This window comes from Ochotona curzoniae, unplaced genomic scaffold (assembly GCF_017591425.1).
Source record: "Ochotona curzoniae isolate NIBS_2020 unplaced genomic scaffold, NIBS_Ocur_1.0 contig_1014, whole genome shotgun sequence".
NCBI lineage: Eukaryota > Metazoa > Chordata > Mammalia > Lagomorpha > Ochotonidae > Ochotona > Ochotona curzoniae.
Window position 1 is genome coordinate 30,370,750 of NW_024464920.1, and position 17,493 is coordinate 30,388,242.

Here is a 17,493-nt window from a genome sequence, read left to right on the forward strand (position 1 = left end):
GGCTAATCCTGGCCACTGCAGGCATTTGGGGAGTGAACCACTGATGAAGGATCTCTACTTCAAACAAATAAAAGTAATTAAACGAATGAAAATGTATGTAGAGAAAAATGGACAAGGGAAGTGAAAAAAATACAGCATTGCTTTAAACTCAAGAATCTGGAAAGAGTATAATCGAATATTCCACTTATACCAAAATGTCATTTCTCGTAGTTTTAATGCCTGGGTTTACTAGGGGGATGATAGTAAAGAGAAACCACAACTGCTAATAGCTGGTCCACTCTTAGTTGATGCATTGTCTTGGGAAAGTCAGTAGGATACTTCAAAAATTATTTCAATGTTATGTTATCCTTGTTCTTTTATTGAGTGACATTAGAGTGAATTGCTTTTTAAGGTAATGTAATTATCTTTTCTGGAATTATTTAAAAATAGGACAAATCCTTGTAGGTCTGTCATGTTTTGATTTAGGCCAACAGAGGTCAAATGACTCGACAGACCACAGGACCTTTGATTTAGTAGTATGAATTCATTCAACTTCAAAAACCTCAAAAAATACTTGTTCGGAAACCAGAGTTTCTGAATCAAAGGAAGTACAAATGGTTTACCAGTCTGAAAGAAGGATTTTGAAGTACAGTTTCTTTTTTCCCTAAGTTTTCATCTCAGAGAAGGAAAAAAGCAACCTTAAAAAATGAATGAATACTCTTGAATACCTTCAGAGTATTTTTTGATAATGAGGAAATACTTTACACTTTATGTTTTTTTTTAAAAAAAATACTTTTTAGGAATGGTTCTGTTGAAGAAAAGCAATTACATATGACACGTAAATTATTAAGTCTTCCCATTGTTCATAACTAGAATATAGAAGACTTATGGCTGTGTTATAGAAAGAATTGAAGTGACTTTTATCTGTTAATGCGTAGGTGGTATTGAAGTAGAAACATGACAAGATGGCAGGGGTTAGCTTTCATCTCAGCATCTAATTTGCTGTGTGATGTTTCAGAGCTCGCCTTAACATAACCGTTGTGTCCTGTTTCCTTTTATCTTCTCTCACCAAGCCCTCTTTTGGGGATCAGGAATTTGAGGATCTAAAGACAATTATGTGACCTCAAGATGTGCAAATATAGAAACGATTTGCATAAAAGTCAAATTACATGGTTCTAGAAATCTTCCGTGGGCCTCAGCTGTTTGTGAATCAATGTAAATGTGTCAGTAAGAACATGGAGACTACAGAGTATGTTGAGTGAACAATGGGTCCAGCATCTCAATATGACTAGCTGGACCACAAAAACTGTGAGAGCAGTCCAGTAATGAGCTGTCAGACATAACTGAGGAACTGTTACCTGGAAGAGTAAGTTTATTCCAGATTGTTTCAGAGCTAGGTTGTCTGAGCCACCACAGGATGCAGGTGGATATATGTTAAAATTTAATGAAAATAAAGATGGAGTGATACAGTCAGATGCATTTCAGCTGCTCTATAGCTCCATGTGGCTAGTCAGTGGCTGCTGGCCTGGGCAGCACAGACATGAAAGACTTCATCACTGTAGAAATTTTAGACTAAGCTGCTCTAAAGTTCGAATTTTTAATAGAAGTGAATTACAGGAAGTAAGGTTTCAGCTCATTGTGAAGAAAAGTGCTCTATCAATTTTAACAGCCTGGGGCCTCATCTGCTGATCTGGCTTTGAGCAGTGAGCTTTCTGTCATTGAAAGGGCTCCTGCAGAGATGGAAGCCTCCCTGGTTGTCATGTTGTATAATAGAGTCTACACATGGAACCTGGGGTGTTTAAGTAGGAAGAGGACTCTGCAACCCAACAGTTCTCTTAAGATGGATGTAGACGGTGACTCAAAGCAAAGTGGTTTTGCCCAAAGTTTTATCGTTGTTTAGGGACAAAGATGAGGTAAAATAAATCCTAGTTTAATACTTTGTCCATTCCACTCAGTGACTAATGCTTTAACAACAAGGACTTTAGGTTTCTTTTGAATAACATTTCTAATTCTGGTGTGAGCCAACTTTTCCATTATTCTTACTATTCTTCAATGAATACATCACTGCAGATAAGCTGTATTGGCTACCAGTGGAAGACATTAATTTTATTTCCACCTGCATATCTTTGCCATTGTTATACACTTCATCAAAGTGACACTTCCTAATTCTACTTGTTTCCAAACTTCTGCTCAGCCCAGAGTACTCAAACCATACTATACCATTCCTTCTCTTTATTGAAATACCTTGTCACATGTATGTATGTATGTGTGTGTGTATATCTATGTATCTCTCTTTATTACATTTTGTCTTGTTGCCCTAAATGACCATATTGGTATGTATGCTTTTTCTGTCTCCCTCACTAGAATACAGTTTCAGTGAGGGCAGGGACCTTACCTTGCTTACTAAACACCATATGCTTACCATCCAGCACATGCCTTAGTACTATAATAGGAGCCCGTAAGGGATCCCGGCGCCTTCAAGGCCAGGACTTTAGTTGTTAGGCCACACCCCCGGGCCCATGGGCCATTCTCTTCTGCTTTCTCAGGTGCATTATTAGGCAGCTGGATTGATAATGGAGCAGCTGTGACTCAAACCAGAGTCCATATGGGATGCTGACACTGTGGGTGGTTGCTAACTTGTTGTGCTGTGGCCAGGACACCAACAGTGGATTCTTTTGAAGGAACTGTATGATGTGGGTACTAACAGAAGAGAGGCCTTAGGACAATTAGAAGGTGATAGTGGAGACAAAGGGAGACACCTTTTGGGGGAAGCCTCTGGCACCTACATTTGCAGTAAGTATTAAATACCCAGTACAGCATGTCTGGGTTTCAACACGAAACTCAAGGCATGCTTAAAAATTGAGGGAAAAGCACAGTGTAAAGACACAAAGCATCAGAATCAGACTCCAGTATGACACAGATCTGAAATTATCAGACATAGAATTTAAAATAACTGTGATTCATATGTTAAGTGATCTAATAGAAAAATACAGAAGGAAGAACAGATGGATAATGTAAGCAAAGAGATAGAAAAATCTAAGAAAAAATTCAAAAGGAAATGCCTAGAACTAATAGACATTAGCAAAGATGAAAAAATGCCAGGAGATTGGACGTGGCTCAGGAAAGTCACAGTAAGGTTGAACTTAAGTCTGGAGAAACATTGCAAATCAAAATGCAAAGATAAAATGTAGTGAAAAAAGAAGGATATGAGTAGAACATTCAAAAATCCTGGCATAGTTTCAAAAAGCCAAAACTATATTGCAAGACCAGAAGCTGAAAACAAAGTTGGGATGAAATGAAAGATGTTTGGGGATGTATGTGAAGGAGCAATTCCCGATACGTTCTCCAAATTAATGACAAATGACTAACCTTGAGTCCGGGAAATTCAAGGAAAGCCAAGGAAGAGGAATCTTCCCCCAACCCCCAAATCTATCTATTGGTGTAGGATGGTCAGACTACAGGCTGAACAGAAAATGTTGCAAGTAGCTGGGGGGATGTTACTTTATCTGCTGAGAGAGGAGAGTAAGAATTATCCTGGGTTTTTTCATCAACAGACCATGGAGGTTAAGTGAAACATTTAAACTGTTGAAAGGAAAACATTCCCACAAACTTTGGATCTTTTATCTGTGTAAATGATCCTTTAAAAATGAAGACAAATAAAACTGAGGAAATTCATTATGAAAGGAAAGTACATAATTCAGTTTCTAAATTCTATATTGAAGAAGTACATCTGAGGTGAAAGTAAATCCTTTTTCTCAGTACTAATTGATCTAATGAAACGATTTGAAGCATCAATTACTGTAGCTTATAGGTGATAACACAGATAAGTGAAATAAATGAGAGCAGTGGTACAGTGTTATTTGAGGATGAGTTTGGATTAGTTTAAATGTGTATTACAAACTCTAGTAGAACCACCAATAGAATAGTATAACTGATGTTCAGAGGGAAAATGTTATTACATAAAATGTTCAATTAAAGTAAAAGGATAGAATCAGGGGAGAAAAAATAGAAAGCATTACGAACATGATAGGTATTAATTCAACCAAACTAGTCACTTTGTGATGTTTAAATATACAGTCATTAAAACACAAAGATTATCAAAGTAAGTTAAAAAATGCTTAACTATGTTGTGTATAGGAAACCTAGTTTGTATATGAAGTCTCAGGTTCAATGAAGAGAAATAGAAAGAAATATATACTATGTTGATAATTAATTGAAGAAAGCTAATATCACTACCTTAATTTACAATAAATAAACTTCCATAGAAGAAAAGTTATTAGGATGAAAGAGTGACATTCTAGGATGATACAGAGGTCAGTTCTCCAAGAGGAAATAAAAGTCTTAAGCTTTGATAAACTAATAACAGTGTCAGAATATGTGGGGGGGAAAATGCTGATAACTTGCATAGGGATATAAATACATTTGCTATTGTAGCTGTATGATTTAATATCTGTCTTTCAATTCATGGTCAGACTACCAGAAAACCGACCTGAATAGTACTCTCAATCAACTTAACCTAACAATTGCATAACACTCCATTCAACAAAGGAGGAATCCATATTCTTACAGTTGGATGGGAAATCACCAAGATGGCATGAATAAACTTAATATACAAAAATGATTCAAGTACATGGAAGAGGAGAGATAATCCTCCTTTTTTGTTCCAAGTAATTTGTGTAGATACCTCATTCTCAAGAGGGTGGAACATAATATTCCACTCCTTAAGTGTGGGCTGTATATAGTGCCTTGGCTCCAAAGACTGTAGTACGAAAAGGGGAAAGAATGTAATTTTACCACCCTGTGTCACAGAAGTTAGAGTATTTCCAAATGGACCTTTAGCCGGATAATCAAGAGTGATATCCAGAAGTGATATTTAGATTAAATATATGATGGGATAAAAATAGGGCCTTGCCTCTGTTCTTCTTTGGACAAACACATTATCTAGTCTCATTGTTCAAAGCCACAGTCATCATGTGGACAAGCTGCCGGCACAAGGACTCACAAATGTCAAAGTCATAAGAAAATGAAGAAATGCAACGGAACTGTGACAGTATAGAGGAGTCCAGAGAAACATGATAGCTAGTGAAATATGTTATCTTAGATGCAGTATTAGAACAAAAGAGAAAACTAGGTGATGCTGAAACAATATTTGGTAGAAGCAGACATTGTGAGGCAGCAAGTTAAGTCACCATTTGATGAAGAAAGTTACAACTTGTGACTGCTGCATGCTAACTTGAGTGCTGGTTTGAGGCCCGGCTGCTCTGCTTCTGATCCAGTTCCATGCTGATATATCTTGGAAGCAGCAGGTCATGGCCCGAATGATTTAATTGCTGCCTGTCCTGTAGGAGACAGGAATGGAAGTGCCAGCTCCTGATTTTGCCCTGGCCCAGCCCTGGCTGTTACAACCATTTAGTGAGAGAACCAGCGAATGGAGGATCTCTTTCTCCCTCTTGGTCAACTCGGCCTTTCCAATAAATAATTTTTAAAAAAATGATGTCCATTAAATTGTGGAGAATGCATGCTTATGGCAGTAATAAAAGGGGAAAGTCTCCAGGGCTATGGGAACTCATTGTACTGTCTTTGCAATTTTTCTATCTAAAACGTTCCTAAAAATATATTTAAAAAAATCAAAATACCTTGCATATCCAGTCATTTGTAGAATTTCTACCCAAGGCATATGTTCCAGTTTTAAGTATTTCTGCCGAATAAAAATTTTGATTTTTTAATGCTGTTTATTTCTGCGGCACATCAATTCTTTTATTTTCTCTTTAAACATATGTAGAAGACAAAATATCATTTAATTGTTAAAATTCCATATCTTCAATATATTTCTCAGTTTCATTTGTTATATTGTTATTTTAGAAGTTGTTGTTTACAAAATTTAGATTCACAAACAGAAAATAGAGAAGGAATGTCTTTCATCTGTTCCCCATTTCATCATCGTGAAGTGCCAGGGTAGAAAAGGCATCACTTTGGTTGCTTGCCAGAAACTGCGTAACTGTATTTTGCAACAGTGTCGTTCAAACTCTGGGGAGCTCTGTGCTTCAGAAGTCTCCCTGGTTCATTCATGCATTAAGAGGATGAGCTTGCCACTTCCTCATCCTGACAGGAGCATGTTGCCATGACAGCTGTTAGAAGATGTGGAGATGCAGTTAAGGGCATCCAGAATGAAAAGAGAAAACAGCCTAGATTTTTACATCTCATGATAATGTATGGCATAACATGTATGCATTCTCACAACACACCTTGGAAATCTCTTAGCCTCAGTTTAGATAATACTTCACACACACAGACACGGGATATTCTGGAAGTTATTGAAAATATATAAGAAACTGTATTTCAATGTTTTGTACCAAAATATACTCGTTTCTAAATTTTCTTTGTCCATGAACCTTTTGAAGTCATCTCTTACAAATATAATGCTCCATTTTTAATAACCCAGAGCAGCATGCAGAAAGACTCACCGAGTAAAACCAATCATAAAGTCGTCTTCTGTCAAAATTTTTAAGTATGTGATTTGGAAGGGGTTACTATAAAGAATAGAAAAGAATTTCTGAAAATGGAGATTATTTGTTAAAAGGTCATTTTTCCTCAAAACCAGCAAAGATGAATCAGAATTCAGAAAGACTCATCTCTTGTTCCAGAGGAAAAAATAGATTGTTTCCATTTAAAGATGTTGACAGAATACTTACTGATTGCTAAAGGATATAATAACTTAAAATGTTCAGATAATGTGAGAGTGTGGTGGCTAGGGCCATAGGTGAAGTAAGATTGGCAGGGAGTTGATACAGAAAATGAATATCGCTTTGACTTGAATTGTGCCCTTTCAGAATTCTTGCGTTGAGCTCTCATAATGTGACTGTACATAGAGGAAGGGCCTTTGAGGAGCTGATCAAGTTCTAATAAGGTCACTAGGCTGGTCCTCCATTCTACCTGGTGTCCTTATAAGAAGAGGCAATGTGGACAAAGAACTACGGTGAAGAGGATGGGAGCATTGAAAACCAAAGGAGAGTGCTCATTTACTGGCCAGGACGAGAGGCCTGGGAAGGAACCACCCCTGGAGTACCTCGGGCTCACACTTCCAGCCTACGCATGGTTGAGCCACTTGGTTTGTGGTGTTTTGTTGTGGCAGCCCTAGCAAACTGAATCACAGAGTTGTCTCAGAGATAATGTGCTTGTTTTCTGTTGTCTTATAGTTTAAAAAGAAATACAGATAAGTGATTAGTGAACAGCAGCGAGCTCTATTAGGTGCTCTACAGAAAAGTTGAAGCTGTTGCAGAAAGCTTGAAGTGATGGGTTTTGTTACTTCTTCCAAGTCTCCCATGCAGGTGCAGGGTCCCAAGGCTTTGGGCCGTCCTCGACTGCTTTCCCAGGCCACAAGAAGAGAGCTGGAAGGGAAGTGAGCAACCAGGACAGGAACCAGTTGGCGCTCATATGGGATCTTGGCACTTGCAATGTGAGGATTTAGCCACTGAGCCATCGCATTGGGCTGGCAGAATTTTGTTTAGGTATAAGCTGTTAGTGGATGGATCACTAAGGTATATTTATGAATAATTATTAAAATACATGTGAGAATCAATTATTAATATAGCATCTAATTACTGATTCTAAATTGTAAACAAAAGGATGTCCAACTTTAAAGTATTAATAGAATACAAGAGTGAAAGTCTGTTTGCAATTGAGTAATCCTGTTGTTCAGTCTTTACCGTGGCTGCGTTGGCAGCTTGAATATATCGAAGTCCTGACACCTATGTGTTCACTGGCTTGTTAAAGTATATGTTCGTAGTTTTTAATCTGTTGTTTCCTTTAATCAACATCTCCATGACACATGCTAACTATGGTGGTGTCCAGTTCTCAGCGGTTTTCACCTCTTTTCAGTACAGGATCTGCTTTACGTTCCGGTAGCTTTCTTGGGTCTAAACACCCCTGTTGAGCTGAAAGACAGGCAGGTTGCACAGACCTCTTGCTTGAACTCCTTGTGAAGCACTCCCCTGTGACTGTGTTTTCCTAAGCAGAAACGTCCCCTCTCCTTGACCCACTTTGCTGTCTTAATTCCAGTCCCCTTTGACGCCCATTGTGGAGATGTCTTTGCATGAAATTGCATACCGCAATGTAGTAATCCTGTTAGTGAGTTTCTGTGCGTTTCAACAATTCTGCACTGCTGTAGATTTCCTTTTATTATTGAAGGAAACAGGCTGTTTTCTTTTTAAATTCTAAAGCTTGGTTTATTTTCATCACCCACCATCACAGCCATGGCAGAAACAGAGGTATTTTAGTGTCCCAAAGGGAGGAAGAAAAGTTTAACTACAACTGTATACTCACAGAGGACGTTAACATGTGAAGACAGAATCAAAAAATAAGTTTATTTTGGCACAAAACTTTAAAAATCCCGTTTTTTTCTGGACAATATTTTTATTAAACTTTGTGAATGTGTGTGTGTGTGTGTGTGCGCGCGCGCGCACGCTCACGTGCTTATGTTTTAGTGTCCTGTATCTGTAAGAAAACCTCAAGGGTAGGCTCTTAGGCAACACTGGCCTATATACACATGACCTTTCTCATTTAAAATACCATTTTTTTTTTCCAGTGCCAGGCTGTTTTTCAAAAAGTGTGCATGGTGATTCTGCATAGGAATTCACTTTTGAAACACATTAACTACATGATCCTCGTTCACCCATTAGTTGGTAATTTTGGATGCCAGAGTAGCAGTTATAGTTTCTTGCTATGCACAAGACTCAGTGTTGGGGGGGAGGATAAACACAAAACAGACAGTATGTATTCATAAATATTTGATGAACAAATGAGCTCTATAAACATTCGGGTTAAAGGTTATTTCCAAGAAACAGGAAAGCAGTTTATTTTTAAAATACTCTACCAGAACCTTCAAGAACCTTCTGGATTCGTGGTCTTTTACAACTTTGACTGCCTTTAGTTCCAGAGATGCTACAGGTTAAGTCGGTTTTTGTCTTTTTAACTTCACTATGTCTCTTAACATTGTCTCATAGGAAAGATACACAGAAAATCCCAGATGACAAAATTGGTGAGCTTTTTGAAAGCACCATATATGTGTGGCTTTGTGCTACAGCAGGCTCATGTTTGCCTTGAATTTTTATGTGAAAGTTTGAGGTGCATTGTAGAGATTTTCCGGGTATGACTAGAGCTCGGTATTATTTAGAAGCAGTGCGTGTTCACTCTCTGCCTCTATAAACAGATGCCTGTTTTGTAGCCTGTTAAAAGCTAGAAGAGGTTGGAAAGTATTATTAGCAGAAGTGATGAGAAGTGTTTCCTGTATGAATTAGACTCGTAGCCATTTGGATATTCACTACCTTGTTGTGTAATAGCAACCTGAAAGCCGTGTTATTTACTGTTTCGTTTTTCACGCCATTACTCATATTTTCTTTGAAATCTCTCTTTCCTGAGCATTGGTGACACCAGGCTATGCTGCAGGTGTCCCATCTGGCGTCCTGGTTCTTCCTCCCCTGGCTCTGTCTGACTCGAGCAGAGTTCCGCAGAGTCTTCATTTCATCACACTCTAGATTTGCTTTCTCAGCATTGGCACCACTTTATTTTTTGTCTGGGTCATCTTTGTGTCAATGCCTGTTTTAGGCTTTTGAGATGTTAGGTGGCTTCCCTGGCTTTTCTTTGTCAGATGTCCCTAGTTGTGACAATTTAAATAGTTTCTAACATTGTCAAATATCCTCTTAGGCGGTCACTGTACTCTCTGCTCCCAATTAACAACTTTGCTTGGAACTCTCTCCCTAAGTAGCTCATTCCTGCACTTGGAGTCAGTTATGTCTTGCTTATTTATCATGGTCGTTATATGGCCTCCAGTGAGATGTTGTTTCTGAGCTGCAGTGACATGTGTCCTTGGGTGCTTTAAAGGAACTGCAGAGCCAGGATCCAGAGCTGACCTTCCTACCACTTAGCTGCTCCTGATAAGACTACCACCCATGCATTTCCCTTAGGAATGAATTCTGATCAGTCCTGAGGCAATGATTATTTTGCATTTTGCATTTCAGTTGCACCCCGGATCTGTTCCCTGTCCTGCAACATTCAGCCATACAGACAGAATAGATGAGCCTCAACCCTGAACATTAGCAACTTTTGCTTCCCATAAATCTATTCTCTGTATCACCCAGGAGCTTATGAAACAGTACCTTTGGACTAGTCAGCTTACATTTGCCTCCATCTGCCTTTGGGTTAAACACCCTGTGTGATCTGACCCCTGCCTGCCTTCCATTTCCTAAACCATCTTTCCATCTCCTATGAATTTATATAATAGTCTAACAGTTCATTTCTTTAATAATAGTTACTCTTTCTTGTATTTTTAAAAAGGTTTATTTATTTTTATTGGAAGGGCAAATCTAAAGAGAGGAGAAGAGACAGAGAGGAAGATCTTCCAACCGTTGATTCACTCCTCAAGTGGACACAACAGCTGGAGCTGTGACCATCCAGAGCCAGGAACTTCCTCCGGGCTTCCCATGTGTGTTCAGGGTCCTAAGGCTTTGGGCCATCCTTGCCTGCTTTCCCAGGCCACAAGCCGGGAGCTGGATAGGAAATGGGGCTTCTGGGATTAGAACCGGCTCCATGTGTGATCCTGGTGTGTGTAAGGTGAGGACGTTAGCCACAAGGCTACCATGCATGGCTCAATACAGTTACTCTTAAACTGCTAATAAAGAAGTATACTGACATATCATGGAATAATAAATTAAAGTACTAATAGAAAAAGGCATTCTATTCATGGCTATGATATTCACAGACCGCTCCTTCTCAGCTTCACCATGCTGGCTATTTCCTATCATTAGTGCTATATAGATATGTGTTTCTCTCCTCCTCATTTGCAGTTCCCTTAGTGCTGCTGTAATGAAGATAGTACTGTCAGTTCCATTTCCTGTGTGTGTTTCTTTATGATAAGGAAATTAAGCCTGACAGCACAAGTATATAGGTACATTCTTTTCTAAAAATGAGAAAAATGCATTGGCAAAGCTATGAAACCAGCATGAGGAATAAGAAAGTGGAGATTGAATTATACATACATATATATTAAATTTTTTTAAAATGAGAGTTCCTGTTTATCAACTTTTGGTATGTACTTTCTGCTTTTCTGTAGAATATATCAAGATGTTTGAAGAAATGCTGTGGTACCAAAATGTACAATATCATAAAGATTCAAAAGGAGATAATTTGTGGCTAGTGAGCCAGAGATGTGTATGAGTCATAAATTAAACCTGACAAACCTGTCATAAAATATAAGTTTTAATAGAAGCATAATCTGGACTTTCATGACTATGTCAGAATAAATAATACATCATCAGTTTTGCATTGGCTCACATAATGCAGGAATGTGAAAGTAAACAAATTATACTCTGACTGAAACTGTAAAATGTAAGTATGACTTAGAAAAAAAATTATAAATTAGGACAGATTTTAGAATATGAAACATGGAAAACTATTGTTTAAAAAGAAATCAGTCGGGCCTGGCATGGTAGCCTAATGGCCAAAGTCCTCGCCTTGCGCACTCCAGGATCCCACATAGACACTGGTGCGTGTCCCAGCTGCTCCACTTCCCTTCCAGCTCCCTGCTCATGGTCTGGGAAGGCAGTGGTGGTCTGTCCAAAAGCTTGGGACCCTGAACCCACGTGGGAAACCCAGAAGAAGCTCCTGACTTCAGATGGGCTCAGTACCAGATGTTCCATCCACTTGGGGAGTGAATCAACGGATGGAAGATCTTCCTCTCTGTGTCTTCTCTCTGTAGATTTGCCTTCCCCCCCAAAATAAATAAATCCTTAGAAAAAAAAAAGAAATCAGTCTTAAACTAAGTCAGAAATCAAGTGATGAAGTAGAGTTATAACGGAGAGTAGGGAGACAGATCTTTTGTCTGCTGTTGTGACCAAGGCTAGGAAAATTTGAGCAGCAGAATGTACTAATACTGATTTTAACCCAAAGTATGAAGCAAATATTCATGAACATGTGACTTACTAGTAAATGATTGAAACAGTAAGTAGGAGAGAGACGAGACATTTGCCCTGCAGAAAGATTGCAAATACTGTTAGATGGATACAGTTCTCTTAAGCAGGTGGAGTGTAGCTTTGCACTAGTGAGTTGCTTCCAGAGCATGCATTACGGAAGGCAGAGTATCTTCACACTAGAGTTGGCTGAAAAGCACAGGCACAGCATGTGTTCAGGGTCACCCATATGGGTTTTATGTACCCTTGACATACGAGCAAAGAGATGCTGAACCTTTGGCTTTCTTCTCTGGAACCAGTGAACCCAATCTAACCTTGAGAAAACCCCTATCCAAGTCTCAGTTGTGGGGCTTTCTACAAAATGCATGGTTGGTAATCCTTGAAGTGATCTAGATAATTAACATCAAAGACATGTAAGAAACTGTCATAGCTATGAGCAGTCTATTGAGATATACACACACACTGTATAATGTGTCAGAATGGGTGGAATATTGAACCAGAAACAAAACAAAACAAAATAAAAACAAAGCACCTTAGGTGAAAAGTAAGTCTGGATCAGCTATTGACTTTAGTTAATAATGTATAAATATTTGTGATTTCATTGTAATTGTTAGAAGTCTGAGGTCAAGGAGCAGCAAGATTCCGGCTGAGGACCACAGGGAAAGATCTGTCCCAGACCTTCCTCTTTGGCTTATGGCTGGTTGTGTTCTGCTTGGGGCTTTGCGTTGTCTTCCCTCTGTATGTATTTGCATCCCAATAACTTCTTCATCGAAGGACATCATATGGGATTAGGGACAATTTAATGACTTAATTTTAGTAAAGGCTTCTTTAAAGACTGTCCCAAATATGATTAGTCAGCTACTGCTACGAATTAAAACAGGGCTGTCCCAGGCTTTAGGGGCCGGGGACCGCCGCGGGCCCTGGACCCCCCATCGCCTATCCGTCATGCTCTAGGGCCGGGGGGCGGTCAAATGGGCGTCGATGGGGGCGCCCGGCGGCGATCTGGGGGGGCCAGCTCTAAGGTCACGGCGGGTCCACTTCGAGATTCGTGATCTGCGACAACGACCGGGCGGCGGGGTGGTCCCATACAAATTTTGATGTTTGACAAAATTCATCTCCTGACATCAGATTTCTCAATGCCAGGGGAAGAGCTGAAAAAACACAGAGTTGTGAGTTATTGAGTCGGGGATATTGGGGTCATTGTTCATGTGTACGTAAACACACACACAGAGTACATATATGCAGTGGATAAAACCGATTCTGTTTTTAACCTGTGCAGAACTTTTTACTAGCAATTAATCCTTTCTTGTTAAAAAAAAAGGTATATCTAGGTATACTTCTGCAATCTATAGTGTAATAGAAATTTTGCCTTTAAGGTTTAATTGGACGATAAGGGAAATATTTGGATGGGGTGCTGTCATTTGAAAGAGGAAGCTTATAATTTAGACCATACAATGGGGACTTGGAGACAGAAAGGTCTTTCAGAAATTACCTTGGTCCTTTAACTTGGCAATTCTCAATAAGAGCTTTATGGTAGCAGCAGCAGCAGCATGGCCTAAGAACTTGTTTTCAAGGCGGATTTTCAGGCTTAACCTGTCTTGCCGAATGAGAATGTTTGGTGATCAAACCCAGCAACCCGTTTTAAAAAGCTTTTCTGTCTTGAGTCACAGCATCTTTACCTATCAACTGTAAACAGTTACAGCACCAGCCTCTGATGGCTCATGCAGCAGTGTGCATGACACAAGCCAATTTATCATTTTTTTTAACATTATAAATGGTTCAATACAAGGTTTTTGTGAAGAACAGATGTCACCATTCTTAGCTTTGAGTATCTTTATGGCCAGTTCTTTTACTTCTTTTGGGGTTTTGCTAGAAAGGCACTTTATCAAGGAGGCCCTTGGTGACTGCCCTCTTTGTAATTAAAACAGTCCATTCCACTACAGACCGTAGCACATATCTTCTGATAGATTACATATTCATTATTTGCATTTTAAAATGCTGGCACCCTTTGATGCACTGGAACTTCTCAAGATCAGGGCATCTTTGTACTCCCTGGTGTAATCAAGTGCCAGAGTCAGGGCCTGGTACACAGGAGGTGCTTAGCTAATGTGTCCACAGTAAGTGATGGATACTGCTTTCTGATAAAAATGGATTACACATTTTTGTTCAAGCACTTTAGAGATTTGCATTTATTTAACTTAATTTGGTGGAAATTTCCATAATTTGATTGTGCTTTTGGTACTGACTGCTACTCACTTCTCCCAGACAACCACCCAAGTGGTACTGCTGTGGTTGTGGCAGGAAAGGGGTCCCACTCCGTTTGACCATACCAGACGTTAACCCTTCTCCTGGAGGGCTGATCTTACGGGGCTGAATTTTGAAGTTCCATTCCCAATGGACTGGGTAGCCAAGAGTTTGAAACTCACTTTTCTATACCATGAAGTTAGAACATTTGTTTTCCCAAATGTTGCTCAATGTTACAGCCATTTATTATTGGTTAGCGTGGCGGTTAAGAGCAAAAGAGTTGTTCCTGGCAGGAGAATCCATGTTTAGATGTCAGGAAAAAAGAATTATAAGAGAGGAGACAATACAGAGGGGATTTAGATGGACCAGGAAGATGGGCAGAGAGTGGTAAATGCAGCAGCAAAGGTGAGAGAGGCCAGTCACTCATGGAAACCCAGCAAGAGAAATGTGAACTTTCTTCAGGCCAGTTAACAGAAAATTCTAAAAGAGTTGTTGTGACAGCTACGAACGAGATGGATTTGGGCAATTTTTAAAACTGTTTTAGGTGTCTGGAAGCACTCCTGTCACCAGCTGAGCTAAAGACCAGATTTTTGAGTTCAAGTTTTGTTATAGGAGTAGACAGAAATCAGATCCTCACTATGTTGTAGATTGTGCGTGTGAGTGTATCTCAGACTCTGTCTCTAATTGGTCTGCCGTTTAGTAGGTAATGCAGGGTTACCAGGTGCTATTCAATGTCGTTTGCTCTTATTTTTGCCTCTGTTTCTTTTCTAATCCATCTTAGTTTTGCCTTTTTAGTCTGTCATCCTCAGTGAAAAGGGTCTTTACAGGAAATCACTGATAACCTGTGAGCATCAGAGCAGGAACCAAACCGTATTCCCAGTTTGGTGATGGCATTTTTTTTTTAAGATTTATGTATTTGGAAGGCAGAGTTGGGGGTGGGGGGAAAAGGAGATAGAGTGAAGAGGAGAGGAGGGAAGGGGAGGGGAAAGGCAGGGAGAAGAGAGGGGAGAAGGGAGAGAGAGAACAAACGAGAATGGAGAGTGGTCTACTGCTGGTTTACTCCTAAAATGGCCACAGTGGCTGAAGCTGGAGTGTCCAAAGACAGATTCCAGGACCTTTTTCCTGGCCTCCCATATGGGTGTAAGGGCCCAAACCTTGAGGTTTTCTCTGCTGCTTTTCCCAGGTGCATTAGATAAGCAGGGGGCTGGATTGAAGCCAAGCAGCTTGGGCAAGAACAGGAGCAAATACAGGATGCTGATGCTGCAGGTAGCAGCTTAAGCCACCATGCCACAATGCTACAATGCCAGGCCTGTGATAGCATTTGTAAAAGTTTTCCTTTTGTGTTATTTTGCTTAGTAGAATTTAAATTTTCTTGAACTCTCAGGCTAACCAGTGTGAACATTGTGATTTATGTGAAAAATGACTAAACCAAAATCAAAACATCTTGTTAAGCTTTGACTTCCTTGTCTTAAAATGAGTCACTGCAAAAACTATTGAGATAGGGCCTGGCGCGGTGGCGCAGTGGTTATCGTCCTCGCCTTGCACGCCCGGGATCCCATATGGGCACCGTTTCTATCCCGGCAGCCCTGCTTCCCTTCCAGCTCTCCGCCTGTGGCCTGGAAAGCAGTCAAGGGCGGCCCAAGGCTTTGGGACCCTGCACCCGTGTGGGAGACCCAGAAGAGGCTCCTGGCTTCGGATCGGCATAGTATCGGCCGTTGCGCTCACTTGGGGAGTGAATCATCGGACGGAAGATCTTCCTCTCTGTCTCTCCTCTCTGTATATCTGCCTTTCCAATAAATAAATAATAAAAATAAACCTTTAAAAAAAAACTATTGAGATAATCCCATTGGAGCACATCGCCTGGGCCTGGGACAGTAATCATCCCTGAATGAATGACACCTGCTAGTGTCCCTGCTGCCATCTCCGTCCTCTGACCTCCCTAGACTGTTAGGTAGCTCCGCTGCTAGTGGGTCTTCTCATTCATGTCGTCTTGGCATGATCGCAGTTTTCCTTTCATATAGTGTATTTGTCCTGTTCTGTCCTAAACACCCCCGCAAATGGTAGATGCTACACAAATACGACATCAATCACCAAGTATACAGTTATTTTGGATTTAAGGTTAAAAGGCATTCTCCACTCATTGGTGCCTAAATGGACTCTTTGGAGATGTGATTCAATTTCTGTGCTTTGAAAATGTATTCTGGTGTAACATTTCCCCATGTGATTTGAGTTATGGCTATGCTCTACTAACTTTGGAATTTAAACATCTATCTGTGACCACAGTGGAGCAGATTATTTATAAAACTCCTCATGCAACTCTAATCATAAACTTGAATAGTTTTGCAAGTATGCACAATAAAAATGAGCTAAAAACAGCATATGTTTACTCATCAGAATCATGGTTCTTTCAGTATTTGAGGGCCTGTATCATGTATGCAATTTATGAAATCATTCATCCAGCAGCAAATAGAGAATGTTTTTAATGAGATGTCAAATCAGATTGAATTGTGGTCATAAAAGATGTTGAATGTATTGAATCATAAAAATCTGAATTCTACTGAGATGAAACATGAATTTTGTATCAAAAGGTGAAACTAAATGCTTATCTGCCATCCATATTTTTGGTTTCAATCCTTGTTTTACTAAAGTGTAAGATGGTATGTGCAATTGTGGGAGAAATGAATATATTTTGGTAATGGAGTATTATTTTTGTTTTAAGAAGAGACTGTTGTTTATTTGTTACTGAGCCTCATTTTTTTTTAAAAAAAAACAAAGAATTATGCATTTGAAAGGCAATGTGGCTGAAAGAAGTGAGCCTGAGGTTCTGTCCAGTGGCTCACAGCCCAAGTGGTTGCTGCATCTGGGGTTGGGTCAAAGCAAAGCCAGGAGCTTTGGCTGGACCTCCCGCAGGGGCTCTGGGTCCAGACTCGTGGGCAAGCCTCTGCTGTCTCCCAGGTGTGTTTGCAGCAGACTGCTGGATGGGAATTGAGCAGCCAGAACTCACACCAGCTGCTGGCACTGCGAGGCAGCCCTTTAACCTGTAACTTAACCTCAATTCTAAAGCATTTGTAAATAATAATAGATGTGATGTTCATTTGTAATCTGGGGTTTTGCAAACCTCAACATTTATACCTGATGAAACATACTTTAATGTTTCTTTCTTGATCACTGGACTCTGACATTGTCAGTATTTAAGGTCTAGACTATGGTTTAATTCTCTTAGTACTAAAATCGAACATTCTGCCTTCTGGCTTCTTGACACTGTCTTTGCGTCTTGGCCAAGAGTTTTCCTTCACATGCTCTGTGC

At 39.8% G+C, this 17,493-nt stretch overlaps 1 protein-coding gene across 2 annotated transcripts in view; it reads left to right on the plus strand.

Moving 5' to 3' along the window:
- The window catches only part of GRIP1 (glutamate receptor interacting protein 1), a 570,734-nt gene that overhangs the window by 81,169 nt on the left and 472,072 nt on the right, over positions 1 to 17,493 (plus strand). The gene's annotated exons all lie outside the window — the stretch shown is intronic.